General features: G+C 39.4%; 1 protein-coding gene and 1 pseudogene across 5 annotated transcripts in view; both read left to right on the top strand.

Annotated features, from left to right (window-relative positions):
- The window catches only part of RIPK1 (receptor interacting serine/threonine kinase 1), a 75,560-nt gene that overhangs the window by 25,224 nt on the left and 26,536 nt on the right, over nucleotides 1–23,800 (top strand). The window contains exon 1 of one of the 5 annotated variants that reach the window (XM_049611286.1): nucleotides 8,603–10,028. The exons of 1 other annotated variant lie outside the window; for it this stretch is intronic. The gene's annotated coding sequence lies outside the window, so the exon portion shown is untranslated. Of the gene's footprint in view, nucleotides 1–8,602; nucleotides 10,361–23,800 lie in introns of those variants that run through there. 3 more of the 5 variants (XM_049611284.1, XM_049655111.1, XM_049655110.1) reach the window with 3 other exon arrangements.
- LOC125908448 (40S ribosomal protein S6-like) lies at nucleotides 10,360–13,869 on the top strand (annotated as a pseudogene).

Genomic DNA, 23,800 nt, shown 5'->3' with positions numbered 1-23,800 from the left:
GTTCTATTTCTTCTTAGATCAGTTTTGGCAAGTTGTGTTTTGCAAGAAATTTGTGCATTTCATCTACACTGTTGAATTAATGGCATATGGTGGTTAATAATAATCTGTTATTTTCTTTTTAATGCTTTAAAATTCTGTATTGTCATCTTTTTTCATTTCTAATCTCTCTCTCTCTCTCTCTCTCTCTGTCTCCACTGGGTCAATCTTGCTCAGGGATTATTGATTTTAATCTTTATAAGGGATCAACTTTTTTCTTGATTTCCTCTTTTGTCGGTTTGTTTTTTATTTCAATTATTTATTCTTTTATACATATTAGAACCTTACTATATTTTCTTTAATTTGCTGTTGTATTTTTCAGCTTTTTGAGATGAAACTCAAGTAATTGATTTTTAACCTTTCTTATTTTATAATGCACACATTTAGAGGCCAAAATAGTCCTCTTAGCACTGATTTATCTTCATCACATACACACAAAAATTTGTTGTATATATTTTTATTATTATTTAGTTCAAAACATTTTCTGATTGTTATTTTAATATTTTCTTGGTTCATTAGTGATTTAGAATTGTGATGCTTAATTTCTGAATATTTGGGGATTTTCTAGTTATCTTTCTGTTAATGATATCTAGTTTAAATTTTACTGTGGCCAGCAAATATATTCTATATGACTTCAATCCTTAGTAATTTGTTGGGACTTGATTTATCGTGCAGGATATTGTCTGTTTTGGTAAATGTTTCATGTGCACTTAAAAGAATGGCTATTCTGAGGTTGTTTAGTTTTCTATATGTCAATTGGGTCAGTTTGTTTGGGTTATTTACATAGTTCTAGATCTTTACTGATCTTTTGGTCTGCTTTTTCTATCTATTACTGACAAGTTTGTTAAAATAACCAACTATTAATGTGGGTCCATTTCTTATTTTTGTTCTGTTAATATCTTCTTATGTTTGTTAGGCACAGATTTAGAATTGTGATATAATCTCATGGAATTGACCATTTTATTGTTATGCAACATCTCTTGCCTTAAATTCTACTTTGCTTGGTATTAGAATAGTTAGGCCAATTTTTTTCTAGTTGGTATTTACACTACATATCTTTTCCATTATTCTACTTTCAGACTTTCATTCCATATATTTAAAATGTGGGTCGGGGCGCCTGGGTGGCGCAGTCGGTTAAGCGTCCGACTTCAGCCAGGTCACGATCTCGCGGTCCGTGAGTTCGAGCCCCGCGTCAGGCTCTGGGCTGATGGCTCGGAGCCTGGAGCCTGTTTCCGATTCTGTGTCTCCCTCTCTCTCTGCCCCTCCCCCGTTCATGCTCTGTCTCTCTCTGTCCCAAAAATAAATAAAAAATGTTGAAAAAAAAATTAAAAAAAAAATAAATAAATAAAATGTGGGTCTTTTAAACAATGTATAATTGGGTTTTGTATTTTTCTTCACATGGCATGTCTTTTAATTCCAGTGCTCTGTTTACACATAATACTATTATTGACATAATTGAATATAAGTCTTTTACATTGTTATCAGCCATCTATTTGTCCCATCTGTCTTTGTTCCTTTATTTCTCCTTCCTTGCCTCATTTTGGATTAGTCAAAAGTTTTATATTATTGTATTTCCACCATAGTAATTTTTTTTTAAGATTTTATTTTTAAGTAATCTCTACACCCAACATGGGGCTTGAACTCACAACATTGAGATCAAAAGTCACATGCTCTTCTGACGCTCTTCTGACTGAGCCAGCCAGGCACCCCTCCACCATATTAGCTTTTTACTTATGCATTCTTTTTTTTTATTATTATGTTTATTTATTTTTGAGAGAGAGTGATAGAGTGTGAGCAGGGAGGGGCAGAGAGAGAGGGAGACACAGAATTTGAAGAGGGTTACAGGCTCTGAGCTCTCAGCACAGAGCCTGACACGGGGCTTGAATTCATGGACTGTGAGATCTTGACCTGAGCTGAAGCTGGATTCTCAACTGACTGATACACCTAGGCACCCCTTTACTTATGCATTCTTATATTAATCTTGTAGGAATTAAACTATTTATTTTAGGGTATATCTTCCAGAAATTAGATTTTTACCACTTCACTAACAATGCTAGAAACTAAGGAATCTACTCCTGAAATCGTTTCACTGTATGCTAATTTGGATGTAAATTTTAAAAAATAAAAAAATAAATTAAAAAAAGTTTAATTATATTTTCTGAAGTCTTGCCCTTTTGTACTAATTATCACATATTTTATCTCTACATAGATTTAAAATTTTTTAATTAATCAATTTTAAGAGAGAGAGCACAAGCAAGAGAGGGACAGAGGGAGATGGAGGGACAGAATGCTAAACAGGCTATGCACTGTCAGCACAGAGCCTGACTCGGGGCTCATTCTCACAACTGTGAGATGCTGACCTGAGTCAAAATCAAGAGTAGGACTCTTAACTGAATGAGCCACCAGGCACCCCTCTACACAGATTTTAAAGCCCACAAGTAATCATCATAATTGTTTTTAACATTCAATATTTATTTATATTTATGCACAGTTATTTACCCTTTCCAGTGTGCTTTTTTCCTTTATCATTCTATGCTCCCTCTGAGATCATTTTCCTTCCTATAGAAATTCCTTTAGTATTTCTTGTAATGCAGTTCTCTGGCAAGAAATGCTCTAAGATTTAGTTGTCTGAAAAAAAATGTGTATTTTCTTTCATTTTTGAAGGACACTTTAGTTAGCTACAGAATTTTAGGCTGGGATATAAATATTGTTTTCCTATCAGCACATTTATTTATTGGAATTTATTGTCAAATTGGTTTCCATACAACACCCAGTGCTCATCCCAAAAGGTGCCCTCCTCAATACCCATCACCCACCCTCCCCTCTCTCCCACCCCCCATCAACTCTCAGTTTGTTCTCAGTTTTTAAGAGTCTCTTATGCTTTGGCTTTCTCCCACTCTAACCTCCTTTTTGTTTTTTTCCTTCCCCTCCCCCATGGGTTTCTGTTAAGTTTCTCAGGATCCACATAAGAGTGAAAACATATGGTATCGGTCTTTCTCTGTATGGCTTATTTCACTTAGCATAACACTCTCCAGTTCCATCCATGTTGCTACAAAGGGCCATATTTCATTCTTTCTCATTGCCACGTAGTACTCCATTGTGTATATAAACCACAATTTCTTTATCCATTCATCAACTGATGGACATTTAGGCTTTTTCCATAATTTGGCTATTGTTGAGAGTGCCTATCAGCACATTTAATGTGTCCTCTTAAGAGGACAATTCACTGGCTTCAATTTCTGCTGAAAAACCAGCCATCTGTATAGCTGTTACTGTCTTTAACATAATAGGTCTTTTCTCTCTGGCTGCTTTTTTCTTTTATTTTCAGCTGACTCTTCTGTGTCTAGGTGTGGTTTTCTTTGTATTTATCTCGTATGGGTGTACAAAGTTCTTTGCTTGTTTTGTTATTAAAAAAATTTTTTTTTAATGTTGATTTATTTTTGAGGGGGGGAGGGGTAGAGAGAGAGAGGGAGACAGAATCTGAAGCAGGCTCCAGGTTCTGAGCTGTGAGCACAGAGCCCGATGTGGGGCTCCAACTTGTGAACCATGCATGAGATCATGACCTGAAGTTAGATGCTTAACTGACTGAGCCACCCAGGCACCCCATTTACAAAGTTCTTTGAATGTGTTGTTTAATGCTTGGTATCAAATTTGGAAAATTTTTGGCCAGTAATTTTTCATATATTTCTCCTATCCCATTGTCTCTGGTATTTCAATAGCATAAATATTTGACATTGTCATCATGTTACATACATCTCTTGTACTCTCTTTTTAAAATTAAAAAAAAAATTATGTTTATTCATTTCCTGAGAGAGAGAGAGAGAGAGAGAGAGAGAGAGACAGAATGTGAGCAGGGGAGGGGCAGAGAGAGAGGGAGACACAATCTGAAGCAAGCTCTAGGCTCTGAGCTGTCAGCACATAGCCCGACGTGGGGCTTGAACTCATGAACTGCAAGGTCATGACCTAAGCCTAAATCGGACACTTAACTGACTGAATCACCCAGGTGCCCCCTCCCCCTGCCTTTTTTTTTTTTTTTTAATTCTATTTCTATCTATTTTTCCTTCTGTTCTTTACTCTGGATATTTTTTACTGCATTATCTTCCACTTCCCTTAATCCTTTGCTCTTATCTAATATCAAACCCATCGTTTGATTTCTTCAAGTATATTTTTTAGGTTCTAGAATCTCCATTTGGCTTTCTTTAAATAGCTTTCAGATTTTTCGTGAGATTCTTCATCTTTTCATCAATTCTGTTTAAAACATTCATCATCGTTTTTTTAAGTTTTTAAATTTATTTTGAAAGAGAGAGAGCAGAGGAAAGGCAGAAATAGAGAGAGAGAGAGGGGCACCTGGGTGGCTCAGTCGGTTAAACGTCCGACTGCAGCTCAGGTCACAATCTCGCGGTCTGTGAGTTCGAGCCCTGCGTCGGGCTCTGGGCTGATGGCTCAGAGCCTGGAGCCTGCTTCGGATTCTGTGTCTCCCTCTCTCTCTGCCCCTCCCCCATTCATGCTCTGTCTCTCTCTGTCTCAAAAAAAAAAATAAAAAAATGTTAAAAAAAATTAAAAAGAGAGAGAGAGAGAGAGAGAGAGAGAATTCCAAGTAGGCTCTGCATGGTCAGCATAGAGCCCTAAGTGGGACTTGATACCCATGAACCACAAAATCATGACCTGAGTCAAAAGCAAGAGCCAGACACTTAACCGGCTGAGCCACTCAGGCGCCCCTCAGAATTATTTTAAGTCTCTGATTATTCAATATCTGAATCATCAATGATGCCATTTCTCTTGTGTTTTTTCCTGTTTTTTTGATAATTTCTATTACTTTTAAAGCATGTTTCATAAAATTTTATTAGATGCCAGATATTATGAAAGAGTGTAGAGGTACAGAATAGTGTTGTTTACCTTCAAAAAGTGCTGTTTCCTCTGTTAAGCACATAGTTTACCAGCAGATTCCTGTGGTCCAGTTTAGGTGGGTTAAAGCTGTGCTTTATTAGGGCTGGGTTATTATTTTTTTTAAGTTTATTTATTTTGAGAGAGAGAGAGAGAAAGAGAAAGAAATCCCAAGCAGGGTCTGCGCTGACAGCAATGTGAGGCTCAGTCTCACAAACTTAGAGATCATGACCTGAGCCAAAATCAGGAGTTGGATGCTTAACCAACTGAGCCATCCAGGAGCCCCTAAGCTGGGTTATTTCAATTTTGACCTGATTCTTGGGTCATGTTCTTACTTCAAGGGCATTGCTATAGACTGAGTTGTATGTTCCCCACCCCAAATTCATGTATTAAAGGCTTAACCCCCAATCTGATGGTATTTAGAGGTGGAGCTTTTGGGAAGTAATGAGGTTTAGATAGATCATGAGGATGGAATCTTCATGGGATGTGTTCCCTTATAAGAAGAGACACCATAGAGCTTGCTTTCTCTCCACATGTGCACAAAGAGATCATGCAAGCACACAGCCAAGATGATGCCCACAAACAAGGCAGGAAGAGAGATCTTTACCAGAAACTGACCATGGTGGCATCCTGATCTGACTTCCAACCTCCAGAACAGTGAGAAAATAAATGTGCATTGTTTCAGCTACCTGGTCTAGTTATAGCAATCTGAGCAGGCTAAGGCAAGCATAGCCTGACTCCTAGGGACTGTCCCTTCTGGGAGATATACCTAGGGTATTTTCTGAGGCCCAGTTTGGCAGAACTTGAACTCTAACCTCCACCTCCTTAATAGTTTTAAGTTGCTGAAAATCCTGCTCAGCTTTTTTGTCTCTGGTCTGCTCTTGCCTGCTGGGTTTCTTGGATTCTGTTCCTACATATGCATGGTTTAGTCATCAGCCAATCACTGGAGTGTAACATCTTTGGATAATTTTGGGGTCACTTTTTTTATAGTTCCCTCCTTTCTGAGACTTTGCTCTTCAAGTTCCAAACTCTGATGTCCTCAGCGAGACTGCTACTTTCTGCTTAGGTTCTATTATCCTTTGCACAAAATTAGAAATACCCTCAGTGAAAAAGGAAGGAAATTTAACTCTCTAATACCTTAAGTCATTTTATATATTTTGCCCATTTTCCATTATTGTTTTCAATGGAAGGGTTCATTCTGGATGTTCTGTAAAAACCAGAATACAAAGTTCTGTACTCATATTTTGTGATTCAACCTAAATGTGACTTCCTTTGTGAAGTTTTTCCTGATTCTTTTGCTCTAGAGTAGAATTACACTCAAGTGGAACTTTCTCTGGTTGCCATAGAACCTGGCACATACCTCTATCATTACCCTTACTAGATAATGTTCCCATTTTTATGTAACAGTTGTCTCTCTAAGGGACTACCCTATTAAGTTCATTACCTTTTTCTGAAAAATTCTTTAAAGACCTAACTATACTCAGTCTCTCATTTTTCTCTTCATCTCCTCCAACTTTTCCTTGAATCTACTCCAAACTTGCTTTTGCTCTCACACCATACCACTAAAACTTACATTATCGTGCCCATTGACAATTTCCATGTTTTCGAATCCAATGGTGAACACATCTTACTTGACTTATTAGCCACAACTAATGTGACTTAGCCACAAGTAACTAACTAATGTGACTCAGGCCACATCTTACTTGACTTATTAGCAGCAATTGGAACAACTGATCACTCTCTTAAGGATCCCCCCCGACCTGGTTTCCCTCTACTTTCTTAGTGGCTCCTCTTCATTTCATCAACATCTAAAAATTGTAGGACCTCAGGGCTCATTCCTCAGATCTCTTCTCTTTTCTATCAACATTCCCTCCCTTGAAGATCTTGCCTTAGTTCTAGATACCATCCATGTGTTGATAACATTCTAATTTATATTTCCCATCTGTACTTCTTCCCTGAACTCCATACTCATATATCCACCTGCCTACTTGACATCTCACCTGGATGTTTAATAGACCATCTCAAATTTTAACATGTTTAGAGCTCCTCATATTTCCACAAATGTGCTTTGACACTACTCTTTCCCTTCTCCATCAGCAACTCTGTCCTTCCAATTACACTGAGAACAGAAAACTTCTGGTTTCTTCATTTCTTACATCCAGTTTCTGATCTACAAGCTAATCATCACTTCCACCTTCATATTTTACCCAGAATCTGACAATTCCTTGATATCCCCATTGCTATCACTCTCATTGAAGCCATCCTTATCTTGTCAACATTACTGTAATAACCTCCAAACTTGTCTTCCTACATTGTTCTTGTTCCTTTTAGTGTATTTTCAACTCAGCATCCAAAATGATCCCAATATAAGATAATTTAGAACATGCTTCTCTTCTGCACAAAATCTTTCAATGACTCCCTAATTCGGAGTAAGAGGCAAACTTCTCTAAATCACCTACAAAGCCTCACATGATCTCCCTGCTCCCGCCTAACTTTTCTGACCTCATCCTCTATTACTACTTTCTTGCTCCTTCCACAGGCACCTCCTTGCCGTGCCCCCATCTCTGAGCCTTTGTCCTTGCTTTTCCCCAAGATACCTCATTGCTTCCTCTCCCCAAAATATCCTCATGGCTTCATCCCTCACTTCCTTTAGTTATTCACTCAAATATTACCTTTACAACCAGCCATCCATCTAATACTGTGATACACTCCCCATACATACATGCACATCTCCTATCTAACATCGGTGCTTTTTTCTCTTAGCACTTACCACCCACTAACATACTACATAGTTTCCTCATTCATTCATTCATCTTCCTCACTAGCATGTAAGCTCCACACGGGTAGGCATTTTTGATTTCTTCACAACTGAGTCTTTAGTGTCTGGAACAGGTGCTGTGCAAGTATTTATTGAATGAATGAGTGCCTTCACTAGCATGTAAGCTCCACATGGGTAGGTATTTTTGATTTATTCAAAACTGAGTCTTTAGTGTCTGGAACAGGTGCTGTGCAAGTACTTATTGAATGAATGAGTGCCTTTTTGTATCACTTGTATCTACCATCAGATATTTTTGTAGCTGGTACCTGCTTACCATACATTAGTCAGAAATGTTTGTGAATGAACAGGTACCCCGTATATATACATATTTTTAAAATAAAGAAAATTTTTTAACAGTTTTAGTTTCAAAGCAAAATTGAGTGGAAAGAGAATACTCTCACATATCCTACCTGCCTCCCAACCCCAAACACACAGCCTTTCCCACTATGAACATCCTGCACCAGTGCGGTACATTTGTTACAATCAATCAACCAACACTGACACATTATCAAGCAAAGTCCCATTCACATCTGGTCTCACTCTTTGTGTTGCACATTTGTGGGTTTTGACAATGTATAATGTATTCATCATTACAACATTATACAGAATAGTTTCCCTGCCCTAAAAATCCTCTGTGCTCCACCTCCCTACAAATCTGACAACCACTGATTTTTTTTCCCACTGACTCCATACTTTTGCCATCTCCAGAATGTCATATAGTTGGAATCAGATGTAGCTTTTTCAGATTGGCTTTCACTTAGAAATAAATAATCATTTAAGGTTCTTCCATTCCTTTTCATGGCTTGACGGCTTTTTTTTAGTGCTGAGTAACATTCCATTGTATAGATGGACCAGTGTTTTTGTACATTCACATACCAAGAAGAACATCTTGGTTGCCTTCAAGTTTTGGCAATTAGGAATAAATGTGCTATAAACATTCATGTCAGATTTTTGTGTAAATATAAGCATTCAACTTTTTTGGGTAAATACTAAGGTATGGGGTTTCTGGATCATATAATAGGATTATTTTCAGTTTTCTAATGCCCAACTTTCTTCCTAAGTGGCTCTACCAATTTGTGCTCACAGCAACAATGAATGAGGATTCCTGTTGCACCACATCCTCATCCACATGTATTCTCAGTGTTTTAGATTTTAGCCATTCCAATAGGTATGCAGTGGTATTTCATTGTTGTTTTAAATTTGCAATTTCCTAATGACCTACAATGTTGAGGACCTTTTCATGTGCTTATTTGCCATCTGTATGGTGAGGTGTCTGTTCAGATCTTTTGCCCATTTTCTAATGGGGTTACTCCTTTTATTGTTGAGTTTTTAGGATATTTTGGATAACAATCCTTTATCAGATGTTCTTTGCAAATACTTTCTCCCAATCTGTGACTTCCCGTTCTCTTGAAGAATGCATTTGACCCTTGAATACAGAGGTTAGGGGCACCCCTAACCCCACAGTTGAAAATCCACATATAACTTTTGACTCCCCCCAAAACTTTACTAACAACCTACTGCTGACTAGACGCTTTACTAACAGTCTATTTAACATATATTTTACGTGTTATATATTGTATTCTTACAATAATCTAGGTAAATGTAAATGTTCAAAATATGAGGAAAATATTTACAGTACTCTATTGTATTTATTGGGGAAAAAAAATCCACCTATAAGCGGTACCCCCATAGTTCAAACTCCTGTTCTTCAACGGTCAACTGTGTATCTTTTTACAACATGTAATCATAGCTATGAATAATTGCTTTCTAATATAGCACTATAGCACTTCCCATTTTGCGTGATCACCATTCTAAAAGGCTGCAAGATAAGTATCACATTTCTTCCACCACAGAGAGGATTTTATTATCCTCACTTCACGTGTGAAGGGAGATAAGAGAATGGTAATTTGCCTAAGGCTGTAGCGCCGATAACCCGCAGAGCTCAGAGTGGGAGTTGGAAGGAGCGGTGTAGCGCTTACCCCTAGGCCAAGGTGCCCCTCCCCGACCGCGGAGGTTTCTATGACTAGGTAACATTTCCTCTTTTGGCTTCCCACCGACTTTAAAAGCCAAGATTCTCAGGGTGACAACTCCGGGATTTAAAATCTGGGGGCAAGGCCAGTTGGCTGCGGGGCGGGCGCTCTCCTCCTACACGGCTTTGGAGCCCGCGGAGGCGGAGCGAGCAGTCCACGCCCTCTCGCCGGTCCCAGCGCACTTAAGTGACACGCAGAGGGCGCGGACACCGGACCTAGCCTGCAGGAGCACGGCGGTCCTGCCGGGCCTACATCTCCAGGTGCGCGAGCCCGCTGTCCCGCTGGGGCGAGGGAGCCGGGGCCGCGCGGCAAGACGCGCACTGACCAGCGGGACCCACGGCGCCGGGCGCGGCGAGCCACTCCGCGACCCGGCCTCCCCGAGTCTGACGGGCTTTGTCCCCGGTGACCACCTTTGTCAGGCTCGGGCGTCGGCTCCCTGCTCGCCCCGGCTAGACTGTCGCGACGTCGGAGTAATTCCGGAGTCTTCCACCGCCGCTTCTTCCCTTACCCAGGCCTCGGGAAATTTGCCGCGGAAACGAAAGTAAATTAAGTCTGGGTGCGTCTGCGCGGAAGGAGCGGCTGCCACATCCAGGTTCTTTAGAGAGAGAGGCTTGCAGGCGGGGGCGGGGCTTCCTGATTAGGCCGGCGGGCGGCGGGCGGGGTCGGCGTGCACAGGAAGTCGAACTGTGAGTGGGCCTGTCGGGTGGTGGGCGGAGCTCGCGGCTGTCGAGGAAGTAGAGCTGTTTGCAAGCCTTCCGTATTCCCTGAAATTGGGTGGTGGGCAGGGCCCGCGGAATTTTCTGGGGTCCTGTGCAGAATTGTCAAAGGCTCTGGACCTTTTTCATCAGATGTACTCGGTACAAGGGCGGAAACCTGCCCTCGGGCCAGGATGACGGTGTGGCGTTGCGTTGTTGCTGTCATTTTGTAGCGTTGATGGGTTTTTATTGCAGTATCCTTAAGGTACAGTGGTGCATGCTCTGGTCACTATAGGATTACGTAGCTGTTCCAGGGTGGGACTGCTTACCAACCCTTTTACTCTTGCCCTTGGGGCTGCGCTGGTTGCAGAGATCATCAAAAGCATTTCCGAATAATCTTAGACGTGAGCTGGTAAATGGAAAAGAAGGGCCAACTGCCATAGCGACAAAAGGGACGAATATCATAACCTTAGGAGACCTCTTAGGTAGTCATGGCAAGTTTGCTTTTACGAAGTACTGCAGAATCTCTTCAGGATTTTGAAGAGGTTAAGCTACAACCTCCTTTCCTAAGCATTTGACAAAACCTCAGGGATTGGAGGAGGAGCAGTTATTTCTTTATTTCTTGCTGATCTTTGGCTCTTCCTTGTCCAGAGCTCCAGTTTATCTTGGGCAAAGCCTGAGGCTGTTACATTCAACCACTCTTCTGAAGTCCTTTGGTAAATAGATAGGTGACAGAGTAAGGAGGAAATTGTGATCAAGTAAAAATGTAGAGGGGCGCCTGGGTGGCTCAGTGGGTTAAGCATCCGACTTCTGCTCAGATCATGATCTCACAGTATGTGGGTGTGAGTCCCGCATTGGGTTCTGTGTTGACAGCTCAGAGCCTTGGAGCCTTCTTCAGATTCTGTGTCTCCCTCTCTCTCTCCCCCTCCCCCGCTTGTGCTTTCTCTCTCTCTCTCTCTCTCTCTCTCAAAAATAAGTAATAAACATTAAAAAAAGTTTTTTTAAAAAAAGTGAAAAATGGGGGAGCCTGGGTGGCGCAGTGGGTTAAGCATCCAACTCTTCATTTCGGCTCAGGTCATGATCTAAGAGTTGGTGAGATCCAGATCAAGCTCCTCTTGCCTTCCGCTATCCGACTCTGCAGTGACAGTGTGGAGCCTGCTTGGGATTTTCTCTGTCCCTCTCTTTCTGCCCCTCTTTCTGCTCCTGCTCTCCCTCTCTGAAAATAAATTAAAAAAAAATTTTTTTTAATGTTGAAAACCGCAGCTCTTCTAAACACAAAAAGTGAAGACCAGGTTTATTTAAAATTTAGGATGTGTCATTATTATTGCTAATAAAACAGCAATAGTGATTAACTTTAATTTTCATTTTCCTCTGTCTGTACTATATTGAGCACCAGAGATATGTTACACTTTTAAGAATGTGAATATTAATGAGGTTAAGAAAAATGCCTTAAATATCAACTTCCAAAATGGCAAACTATTATGTGGTGCTTATTAATCCATAATATATCAATACCACAAATATGATCTGGAATTTGAAAAAATATATGTGGATTCCTGTGCTTTGGTTGGATGTTGTACTCTGGCAAAAATGATTCCATCAGCCTGTAGAGTATTGATTTTGAATCACATATTTTATGTTCTAAAAATTTAATCTGTGTTTTCCCTATTTCTGACTGTAACATACTCATTTAATATAGGTGAACAAGGCTACAATATTAGGTTTTTGCATGGAATTTTAAGAAAGAGTATAGTTTACTATCTAGAGAAGTAGCATGTGTTAGTGAATTGATGGTGGAGGTTTGAATGAAGAAATGAAAGTTCAGTTCCAGGATCTGCCACTTTAGGTGAGTCATTTAACTCCAGATTTTAGTTTGTTTATTTCTAAATTGGAATGATAAGAATAAAACGTACTCATGGGGTCATAATGTGCTAATGTACGTGATAATACATGGTTAAACACTTTCAGTCTTGTCCTTTGCTTTTCATTTGGTTCTTCCTTACTCAGGGCTTTTGTTTATCTGGGGCAAGACATTAAGCTGTTATAATTAGAAGAACGTTAGAGAAGTCCGTGTTGGATACTTGAGTAAAATCAGAGTTCTATTAGCAGGGAAGAGGGGGGCAATGATAGGTAGGCAGCTGACATTTTCTGACTCTTTATGTATGGTCATCATTGAAAATTTTTTAAAAAATAGTCTTCTACCACTGAAAGGTAAATATGAGTATTTTTAAGTCTTTTTAAAACTTAAAAAAATTTTTTTAACGTTTTTTATTTATTTCTGAGAGACAGAGAATGAGCAGGGGAAGAAGCAGAAAGAAAGGGAGACACAGAATCTGAAGCAGGCTCCAGGCTCTGAGCTCTGAGCTGTCAGCATACAGCCCGATGCGGGGCTTAAACTCATGAATCCCCAGATCATGACCTGAGCCGAAGTCTGATGCTCAACCAACTGATCCACCAGGCGCCTCTTTTTAAAACTTTTTTTATTAAAGTGTAACATTAAATGTGAAGTGAACATTTCATAACTGAACAGCTCTATGAAGTATCACAAAGTGAACATTACACAGATTAAGAAAAAGAACATTGCCAAGGCACCCTCACGATGAAGCTAAACATCTCTTTCCCAACTATTGGCTGCCAGAAACTCATTGAGGTGGACGATGAATGCAGACTTCGTACCTTTTATGAGAAGTGAATGGCCACAGAAGTTGCTGCTGAGGCTTTAGGGGAAGAATGGAAGGGTTACATGGTCCAGATCAGTGGTGGCAGTGACAAACAAGGCTTCCCCATGAAGCAGGGTGTTTTGACCCATGGCCGTGTCTGCCTGCTGCTGAGTAAGGGGCATTCCTGCTACCGACCACGGAGGACTGGAGAAAGAAAGCACAAATCTGTTCGGGGTTGCATTGTGGATGCCAATCTCAGTGTTCTCAACTTGAACATTGTGAAAAAAGGAGAGAAGGATATTCCTGGACTTACTGATACTACTGTGCCTCATCCCCTGGGGCCCAAGAGAGCTAGCAGAATCCGCAAGCTTTTCAATCTCTCGAAGGAAGATGATGTCTGCCAGTATGTTGTGAGAAAGCCCCTAAACAAAGAATACCGGTAAGAAACTTCGAACCAAACACCCAAGGTTCAGTGTCTTGTTACTCCACATGTCCTTCAACACAAACGTCGGCGCATTGCTTTAAGAAAGAGTGCATGAAGAAAAACAAGGAAGAGGCTGCAGAATATGCTAAACTTTTGGCCAAGAGAATGAAGGAGGCCAAAGAAAAACACCAGGAACAGATTGCCAAGAGACCGAGGTTGACTTCTCTGAGAGCTTCTACCTCAAAGCCTGAGTCTAGTCAAAAATGAGATTGTTGTAAGAGGAACAAATAAATAAGATCAAACATCAAACCAAAAAAAAAAAAAAAAGAAAAAGAAAAAAGAACATTGCCATGATTCTGAAGTAAGAGGTTCACTGTCTCCTATCTTCTGTCATAGTGATCACTGTCCTGCCTGTTAATATCATGAATTAATTCTGCCTTTGTTTTTGGCATTATTATTTGTTATTTATTTGTATTTCCCCCAGTTTTAGTGAGGGACAAAATTGAGTACAGAATATGAGTATTTTCATATAAATATATATAGATTTATTTTGCTTTAGGAGAAATTTTAGAAATTTGTGAAATTCCTTGAAATTTTCAGTTAATCTCAGTGGACAAAATTTGCTTTCCTGAGTCCGTGAATTAACATCTGTTTATGAAAAAAACAGTAAGAAATTCCATTAAAATGGACATAATTACATTATTAGTTGAAATTAGTTATCATCAGGTGATGTAAGAGGGCAGTGTGCTTTCATTAGTTACTCTGTAGCATGGCCTTATAATGTGGTTTTCTACCTGCCTCCATTCAGTGTTTTTGTGACTCTTGGGTATCTAAACTACTCACAAGACCTTTCTAAGATATTCAGTGCTTATAAAGTTGAATTGTTCCATGGAAAAAAAGGAGGAAAAAAAACCCAACAACAGTGAAAACAAAAGAAATGCCTGGAAACCATGCAAGAGGTGCACAGGATTAAGTAAGACCAGACCAAACCAACAAACTGCAAGACTGGAAGGAGAACTGACTTGGGTCTGGAGCCGGCCTCACAAAGGGCGGTGGAATCACCTGGAGGCCTCCTTCCCCTAAGATTCATCATGCTTGCAGGAGGCACTGCAAATCCTAGTTGGTTCTGGCAAATTTGAGGAGACAAGATCTTGGCTGAAGGAGAGAGAGCTAGTAGAACTCAAAAGAAGTTGAAATCTTATACCCAAATGGCATATTTCAGGGTTAATAATTCCTTCCTGTTTCTTTACTCTGTGAGCCTTTTTTTAAAAAAAATTTTTATTAAAAAAAATTTTTTTAACATTTATTTTTCAGAGACAGAGCGAGACAGAGCACAAAGTAGGGGAGGGGTGCAGGGTGGGGGGGGGGGCAGGCAGGGGCACACAGAATCCAAAGCAGGCTCCAGGCTTTGAGCTGTCAGTACAGAGCCCGATATGGGGCTTGAACTCACCATGAGATCATGACCTGAGCCGAAGTCAGATGCTCAAATGACTGAGCCACCCAGGCACCCTGAGCCTTTTTTTTTTTTTTTAAGGTTATTAAATATTCATATACATTATTTTTGAAAACTGCTAGATATATTTCAGAGTATGGATGTGCCATAATTTATTCTGTCTTCTGTGTGTGTAAATTGTTTTGTATGCTTTTGACATTCTATGTAATGTTGCCAGGAACATCCTTGTAAATAATCTATCTCAGCAGCTCTGATTTAATTAAAGAAATACTGAGTGAAGGAATTATTCTCTTTAAGAAATACATTTTATTGGGGGTGCCTGGGTGGCTCAGTTGGTTGAGTGTCTGACTTCTGCTCAGCTCATGATTTTACAGCCCATGAGTTCGAGCCCCACGTCGGGTTCTGTGCTGACAGCTCAGAGTCTGGAGCTTGCTTTGGATATGTGTGTGTGTCTCTCTTTCTTCCCCTCCCCTGCTCACACCCTCTGTCTCTCTCAAAAATAAATAAACACTAAAAAATTAAAAGAAATACATGTTGTTATAAATGTATTTCATGTTTATTGAAGGAAATTTGGAAAATGTAAGTGTACAGAAGAAAGTAAAAATCACCCTTCTATCCAGATATAATCCTTGCTAACATGTTGATGTCTTTTGTTGTCTTTTTTTTCTGTATGTGTATCTATATATCTATACATCTACCTGTATGTATAGATTTTTTATTTTTACCTGTAATTTTGAATGATTATATAATAGTCCATCTTATGAATGTCCTGTAATTCATTTAACTGTATCTTTTATTTTTGGACAATTAAATAGTTCTTTTTAAAAAATAATCATCCATTTAATGATCAACTGCCATATGCTAGGTTTTGTCCTAGACATTGCAGACGGTGTGCAAGGTAGTTTCCTGCCTTCTGTGAAATTAATTAGAAATAATTCTCAAATTAGAGCTGTCTTAACTGTTTCAAGGGAGAAGTAAAAGGTGCTGTGAAAATGTCTAATGGGAAGACCTAGGATGGCTTCCTTGAGGAAATGACATTTCATTGAGACCTGAAGGATGAATAGGATGAGCCAGGAGAAGAATACGCCCTAAGAGGGTTATAGGGGAGAGTGGAACAAATTACTCTGTCTCCTCCCACTCTACCATTCTTAAAGGGATGGGTCAGTAGAACACTGCTGAGCAGAGGATCTCAGCTGCACCCTGGCATTCTCAAAACCCACTGAAATGGGTTAAATATGGATAAATGTGGGTGGCTGGGCCAATCATAGCCAAAATCATAAAGTAGGAAATGTGTTTTCCTTTCAGAAATGAGGAAATTGAGGCTTATGTAAGTTACCCAAGTCACGGGACTAACAAATTTTAGAGCTAGAGTTCATACTCACAAGAGAAAGGTCTGTGCTCTTTCCACAGCATTTATGGCTCTGCTACCTCTCCTTCTATGCCTGCCCCAGCTCCATCACCACCCTCTACCCCTGGTCTTCATGCCCTTTATTTAGGTAGCCTCCCCCACTCCCTGTCTACCTAATAGATGTGCATCTTTCCAGAGGGTGCTTCCTCTTGTTTGGGGATGTCTTATGTTATAGAAATAGTGTTGTCTACTGTGCTGCTATGTGAGCTTTCTGGGGGTGGCATGGTCTACCCACAGCCTTTGTAGATGTAGGTGTAGATGGTAACCTGAAGCAGATGACCACAGGCCACTATACAAGACCACTATCAGCCTAGGCATTTTCAGAAACACCTGAGGTAATTTTTTTTTTAAATTCTCTGCCTCACAATATTCTATTATGAAAAATTTCAAAGTGTAAAGTTAAAAAGATTTTACACCCACAGCTAACATAATATTCAATGGTTAAAAGCTGAAAGCTTTTTGTCTAAGATCAGGAATAGGACAAGGATGCCCAAACTTGCCACTTTTATTCAACATGATATTGGAAGCACTAGCCACAGCAATTAGGCAAGAAAAAGAAATAAAAGCATCCAAATTGGAAAGGAAAAAGCAAAGCTGTCACTATTTACAGAAGACATGATATTATCTATGGGAAACCATGAGGATTCCATAAAAAAACTGTTAGAAGTAATAAATGAATTCAGTAATGTTGTAGGATACAAAATCAATATAAAAAAATCTGTTGCATTTATAGACACTAATAATGAACTATCAAAGAGTAATTAAGAAAACAGTTCTGTTTTTCTTTTTTTTTTTTTTTTAAATTTTTTTTAACGTTTATTTATTTTTGAGACAGAGAGAGACAGAGCATGAATGGGGGAGGGGCAGAGAGAGAGGGAGACACAGAATCGGAAGCAGGCTCCAGGCTCTGAGCCATCAGCCCAGAGCCCGACGCGGGGCTCGAACTCACGGACCGTGAGATCGTGACCTGAGCCGAAGTCGGACGCTCAACCGACTGAGCCACCCAGGTGCCCCAACAGTTCTGTTTTTCAATTGCATCAAAAAGAAAAAAAAGTGCCTAGGGGGGTCACCTGGGTGGCTCAGTTAAGTGTTCCACTTCCACTCAGGTTATGATCTCACGGTTTGTGAGTTCGAGATCCACATCAAGTTCTGTGTTGACAGCTTAAAGCCTGGAGCCTGCTTCAGATTCTGTGTCTCCCTCTCTCTCTGCCCCACCCCTACTTGTGCTCTGTTTCTCAAAAATGAATAGATGTTAAAAAAAAATTAAAGAAAAAATGCCTAGGAATAAATTTAACTGAGGAGCTGAAAAATCTGTGTACTGAAAACTATAAGATATTTTGGAAAGAAAATGAAGAAGATATAAGTGGAGAGATGTTCCATGCTCATTGGAAGAACTAATAACGTTAAAATGTCTGTACTACCCAAAGTAATGTACAGATTTAATTCAATCTCTATTAAAATTCCAATGTTAGTTTTCACAGAAATAGAACAGGCAACCCTAAAATGTATATTGACCCACAAAAGACCCTGAATCAGCAAAGCAATCTCCAGAAAAAATAAAGCTGGAGGCATCGTGCTTCTGATTTCAGACTCTATTACAAAGCCATAGTAATTAAAATAGTGTGGCATTGGCATAAAAAGAGACTGATCAATGGAACAGAATAGAAAACCCAGAAATAAACTCACACCTGTATGGCCAATTAATCTGCAACAAATGAGCCAAGAATATACAATGGGAAAAGGACAATCTGCTCAATAAATCATGCTGGGAAAATTGTATAGCCAAATACAAAAGAATGAAACTGACCACTATCTTATACATACAAAAAAATTAACTTGAAATGGATTAAAGACTTGAACATAACATCTGAAACCATACAACTTATAGAAGAAACCATAGGCAATAAGCTCCTTGACATAGGTCCTGGCAGTGACTTTTTTTTTTTTTTTTTTTTTTCAACGTTTTTTAATTTATTTTTGGGACAGAGAGAGACATAGCATGAACGGGGGAGGGGCAGAGAGAGAGGGAGACACAGAATCGGAAACAGGCTCCAGGCTCCGAGCCATCAGCCCAGAGCCTGACGCGGGGCTCGAACTCACGGACCGTGAAATCGTGACCTGGCTGAAGTCGGACGCTTAACCGACTGCGCCACCCAGGCGCCCCTACTGGCAGTGACTTTTTGAATCTGACACAAGTAAAAGCAACAAAAGCAAAAATAAACAACTTGGACTACATCAAACTAGAAGCCTTCTTCACAGCAAAGGAAAACTGTCAACAAAATGAAAAGGCAACCTACAGAATGGAAATCAATATTTGCAAATCATGTATCTTAAAAGCTTGATATCCCAAATATATAAAGAATGCATAGCAACTTCATAGCAAAAAAAAAAAAAAAAAAAAAAAAAAAAATTCCACTAAAACATGGGCAGAAGATCTGAATAGACATTTTTCCAAAGAAGACATACAGACAGACAACCAGTAAATGAAAGATCAACATCACTCATCATCAGGGAAATGCAAGTTAAAACCACAAAGGAATATAACCTCCTACCTGTTAGAACTGCTGTTACCATACAGACAAGATAACAAGTGTTGACAAGGATGTGGAGAAAAGGGAACCCTTGTGGACTGTTGGTGCGAATGTGACGTGTAGTCATTATGGAAAACAGTATGGAGCTTTCTCAAAAAATTAAAAACAGAACTACCATTTGATCCAGTAATTCCACTTCTGGGTATTTACTCAAAACAAAAACAAGGACACCAGGGTGGCTCAGTTGGTTAAATGTCTGACTTTGGCTCAGGTCATGATCTCATGGTTTGTGGGTTTGAGCCCCATGTTGGGCTCTGTGCTGACAGCTGAGACCCTGGAGCCTGCTTCAGATCCTGTGTCTCCCTTTCTCTCTACTCCTCCCCCACTCACACTCTGTTTCTCTCTCTGTTTCTCAAAAATAAACATTAAAAAATTAAAAAATAAAAGAAAACAAAAACACTAACTCAAAAAGACATATGCAGTCCCATGTTCATAGCAGCATCAATTGCAATAGCCAAGGTATAGAAATAGCCTAAAAGTCCATCAATAGATGAATGGATAAATAAGATGTGATATATATATATATATATATATATATATATATATATATATATATATCTTTTTCTTCTTCTTATTCTCATCATTATTCAGTCATAAAAAAGAAGGAAATCCTGCCCTTTGTAACAACATGGATGGACCTTGAGGGCATTATGCTAAGTGAAGTGTCAGCAACACAAATACCGTATGATCTCACTTATATGTGGAATCTTAAAAAAGAAAAAAAAGAAGAAGAAGAAGAAGGAAAAGAAGATCATAGATACAGAGAACAGATTGGGGTTGCCAAAGGCAGGGGCTGGGAGAAATGGGTGAAGGGGGTCAAAAGATTTTTAAAAAATTAAAAAATCAAGAGCTACAAAAGGCAATGTGGTATTCTGGATTGGATCCTGGAACAGAAAAATGTCATTAGTTAAAAAAAAAAAAAAAAATGAGTTAATCAAGTAGGGTGTTTAGTTAATAGTAATGTACAAATTTGGTTTCTTAGTTTTGTTATCTGTACTATTAGAAACTGGGTGAGGAATATATGGGAAAAATTAGTAAAAATAGAAATGTAGAAACAAATTTAAAAAAATTTTACACTGAACTTTCGTGTGTCTACCATGAATATTATTTTATTCTGCCTGCGCTATCACAGACCAGCTATTTACCACTCTTTCTACCCACCAGTTTGTCTGCAAAGTAAATTGCAGATACCAGTACACTTTTTTCAGCATGCACTTCATTAACAAGATAGACTTCAGTATGTTTACAGATTTTTCTTTTGTTGTAAGATTTACCTAGAGTATATTTACTGAGTATTGACAAATGCTTATGCGTGTGTAACCCTAACCCCCAATGAGATGACAGAACATTACCATCACCCACAAAGTTTCCTCATGCCCCAAACCATTCAGTCCTCACCCTGCCCGTGGGCAACCAGTGTTCCCTTTCCAGTGTAGATTACCTTGTTCCAGAACTTAATATAGATGGAATTATACAGTATGTATTCTTTTGTACAAGGCTCCTTTTACTTACCATGTTTTGTGACTCATTCACATTGCTGTGTGTATTAGTAGTTCATTGCTTTTTATTACTGAGTAGTAATCCATAGTATGAATATACAATCCTTAAAAAAAATTTTTTTATCTTTATTTATTTTTGAGAGAGAGAGAGAGAGACAGAGTGTGAGCTGGGGAGGAGCAGAGAGAGAGGGAGACACGGAATCTGAAGCAGGCTCCAGGCTCTGAGCTGTCAGCACAGACAGAGCTGACGCAGGGCTCAAACTCACAAACCACAAGATCATGACCTGAGCCAAAGTTGGACGCTCAACTGACTGAGCCACCCAGGCACCCCTACAATCCTTTTTTAAAAATCCATTTCCTATTGATGCATAACCGTTTCCAGTTTGGGGATAACATGAATAAAGCTGCTGTGAACATCATACTAGTCTTTGGGGACATAGGACGCATCTTCATGTAGTGGAGAGAGAGAGAGTGAGAACTCTCATATCTTTTATAAGGACCCTGATCTCATTCATGAGGCCTCCACTTTAATGACCCAATTACCTCCCAAAGACCCCACCTCCTAATATTATCACAATGGAGTTAGAGCTTCAACAAATGAAGTTTGGGGCAGACACAAACATTCAGTCTGTAGCAGCCACCATGTGGGTCATTGCCCTGCGGCCAGTGCCCTGTTCTTTTTTAGTCCCTGGAGTTATTTTCCTTTCCATGGGCCTACCTATGCATTTGAGTGTATATTTGTGTTATGCTATCCAACACACATAGGTCTTTTTCAGCAGGAGGGTTTTAAAATTTTTCTAGTCCTCCATGTTGCCAGAAATGGAAGTCTAAAGGAATACAAATTGTGGTTTTCACATGAAAAGATGCTCAACATCACTCATCCTCAGGGAAATGCAAATAAAAACCACAATGAGATACCACCTCACACCTGTCAGAATGGCTAAAATTAACAACTCAGGAAACAACAGATGTTGGCAGGGATGCAGAGAAAGGGGAACCCTTTTGTACTGCTGATGGGAATGCAAACTGGTACAGCCATGCTGGAAAACAGTACAGAGGTTCCTCAAAAAGTTAAAAATAGAACTACCCTATGAGCCAGCAATTGCACTACTAGGTATTTGTCCAGAGGATAAAATACAGATTCGAAGGGGAACATGCATGCATCCCAGTGTTTATAGCAGCACTATCAACAATAGCCTAATTACGAAAAAGCCCAAATGTCCATCGACTGATGAATGGATAAAGAAGATGTGGTGTACACACACATATATATATATATATACACACACACACACACACAATGGTATATTACTTGGCCATCAAAAAGAATGAAATCTTGCCATTTACAACAACATGGATGGAACTAGAGTGTATTATGCTAAGTGAAGTAAGTCCATCAGAAAAAATATATGATTTCACTCATATGTGGAATTTAAGAAACAAAACAGATGAACATAGGGGAAGGGAAAGAAAAGAAAATAAGATACAGAGAGGGAGGCAAACCATAAGAGACTCTTTTTTCCCCCATATTTTTAATGTTTATTCAGTTTTTGAGAGATAGAGCATGAGTGGGGGAGGGGCAGAAAGAGAGGGAGGCAGAACCGAAGCAGGCTCCAGGCTCTGAGCTGTCAGCACAGAGCCTGACTCAGGGCTCAAACCCACGAACCTTGAAATCATGACCTGAGCTGAAGTCAGACGCTTAGTCAACTGAGCCACCCAGGTGCCCCAGGAGACTCTTACATATAGAGAACAAACTGAGGAGCTGGAGGGTAGGTGGTTGGGGGCTGGGCTAAATGGATGATGGGCATTAAAGAGGGCACTTGTTGGGATGAGCACTGGGTGTGTACATATGTTATGTGTAAATTCTAAAACCAATACTACACTATATGTTAACTAGAACTAAAAAAAAAAAAAAAAAAGTAAAGCTGGAAAATGAGATTGGTAGAATACCAGTAAGAGCTTTAAATGTGAGGGTGAGAATTCTATGCTTAATTTGGTAGACAGGGTTCAGTTATACAGGGCCACACAAACCTTGTAGGTCTAGAGTTTTTGAATTATATGACTAAATATGAACTCTCATAAGATTAATCTGGCATCCTGTATGTTGGATGGCTAGGAGAGAAGGAGACTTATTAGAAGTTTTCTGTAAAAGTCTGGACAAGAGGCAATGAAAGTCTTTATTAGGAGAATGTCTGTGGGCATGGAAAGGAGTGGGTGAATCCAAAAATACGAACTGTCTGACTTGGTAAATGATTAGTTTTAGGTTGGAAAAATCAAAGAGGTAGCCAAAGGTAGAGTGGAGGAACAGATCACATTTGTACATTAGCTAAAGATTTAACCTTTGTAGATAAAGTTTATTTTAACTTCTGGGTGCTTTTTGGAGTGTTTATCATTTCAGAAAGGGCTCAGCAATGTTTAAAATAAGTTGGGGGTCCATTTAATCCATGTATCTATGCGTATGACCTTGTTCAGTTCAAACATGTTTATCGAGCATCTGTTATATCCTAAGCAGCCTTCAAGGCACTGGGGCTAAAATTCTGAAGGAAAATAGGCATGGTTCCTGCTCCTAAAAGCAATAGTGTTTTGAAATATAATAATAAATTAGTTATTGATTCAATATTAATATAAATATAAAGATGCATATTGTGTAATGAGTGTGTACTTGTTCCATCTCTGTTCTAAGTGGTGAAAATACAACAATGAGCAAAACAGACAAAAATTTCTACCTTCATGGAAGTTATATTACAGTAGAGGAGACTGACCCCTTGAAAGTAAACATATAAATGAGGTTATTTCAGATAATGATAATTGCTACAAAAGTGGAACTAGGTTAAAAAGTAAATATATATTGACAGAAGGGGCTTACTTTAGACCAGGAGGCCAGTGACGTACTTTTTGAGGAGAGAGCAAATCATGCAAAATATCCAGGGAAGAGCACTCCAACCAGAGGAAAGAGTAAATGCCAAGGTCCTCAGAAGAGAAAGAACATGGCAAGTTCAAGACACAGAAACAAAGCCAGTGTGGCCAGAGTCGAATAAGCAAGAGGAAGAGAGGTAGGCAGGGGCAGGCTCTTGGAGGGTTCTGTAGGTCATGGTAAGGAGTTTGGTCTTACCCTGAGTGTGTGGAGGGTTTTAGAAGTAACACAATTTAGTTTACATTTGTAAAAGGATCCTTCTGGCTGCTGTGCTGAGAGTAGAGGAATAGGGATAGAATCAGGGAGACCCATTAGGAGGCTATGGATACACATGTCTGTCCGTATATATGTCTCTTGTCTTTTAATGGCAAAACACAATGTTTCTCCC

This window comes from Panthera uncia, assembly GCF_023721935.1.
Source record: "Panthera uncia isolate 11264 chromosome B2 unlocalized genomic scaffold, Puncia_PCG_1.0 HiC_scaffold_25, whole genome shotgun sequence".
NCBI lineage: Eukaryota > Metazoa > Chordata > Mammalia > Carnivora > Felidae > Panthera > Panthera uncia.
Note: the sequence above shows the minus strand (reverse complement) of the source record. Positions and strands in the feature narration are given on the sequence as shown.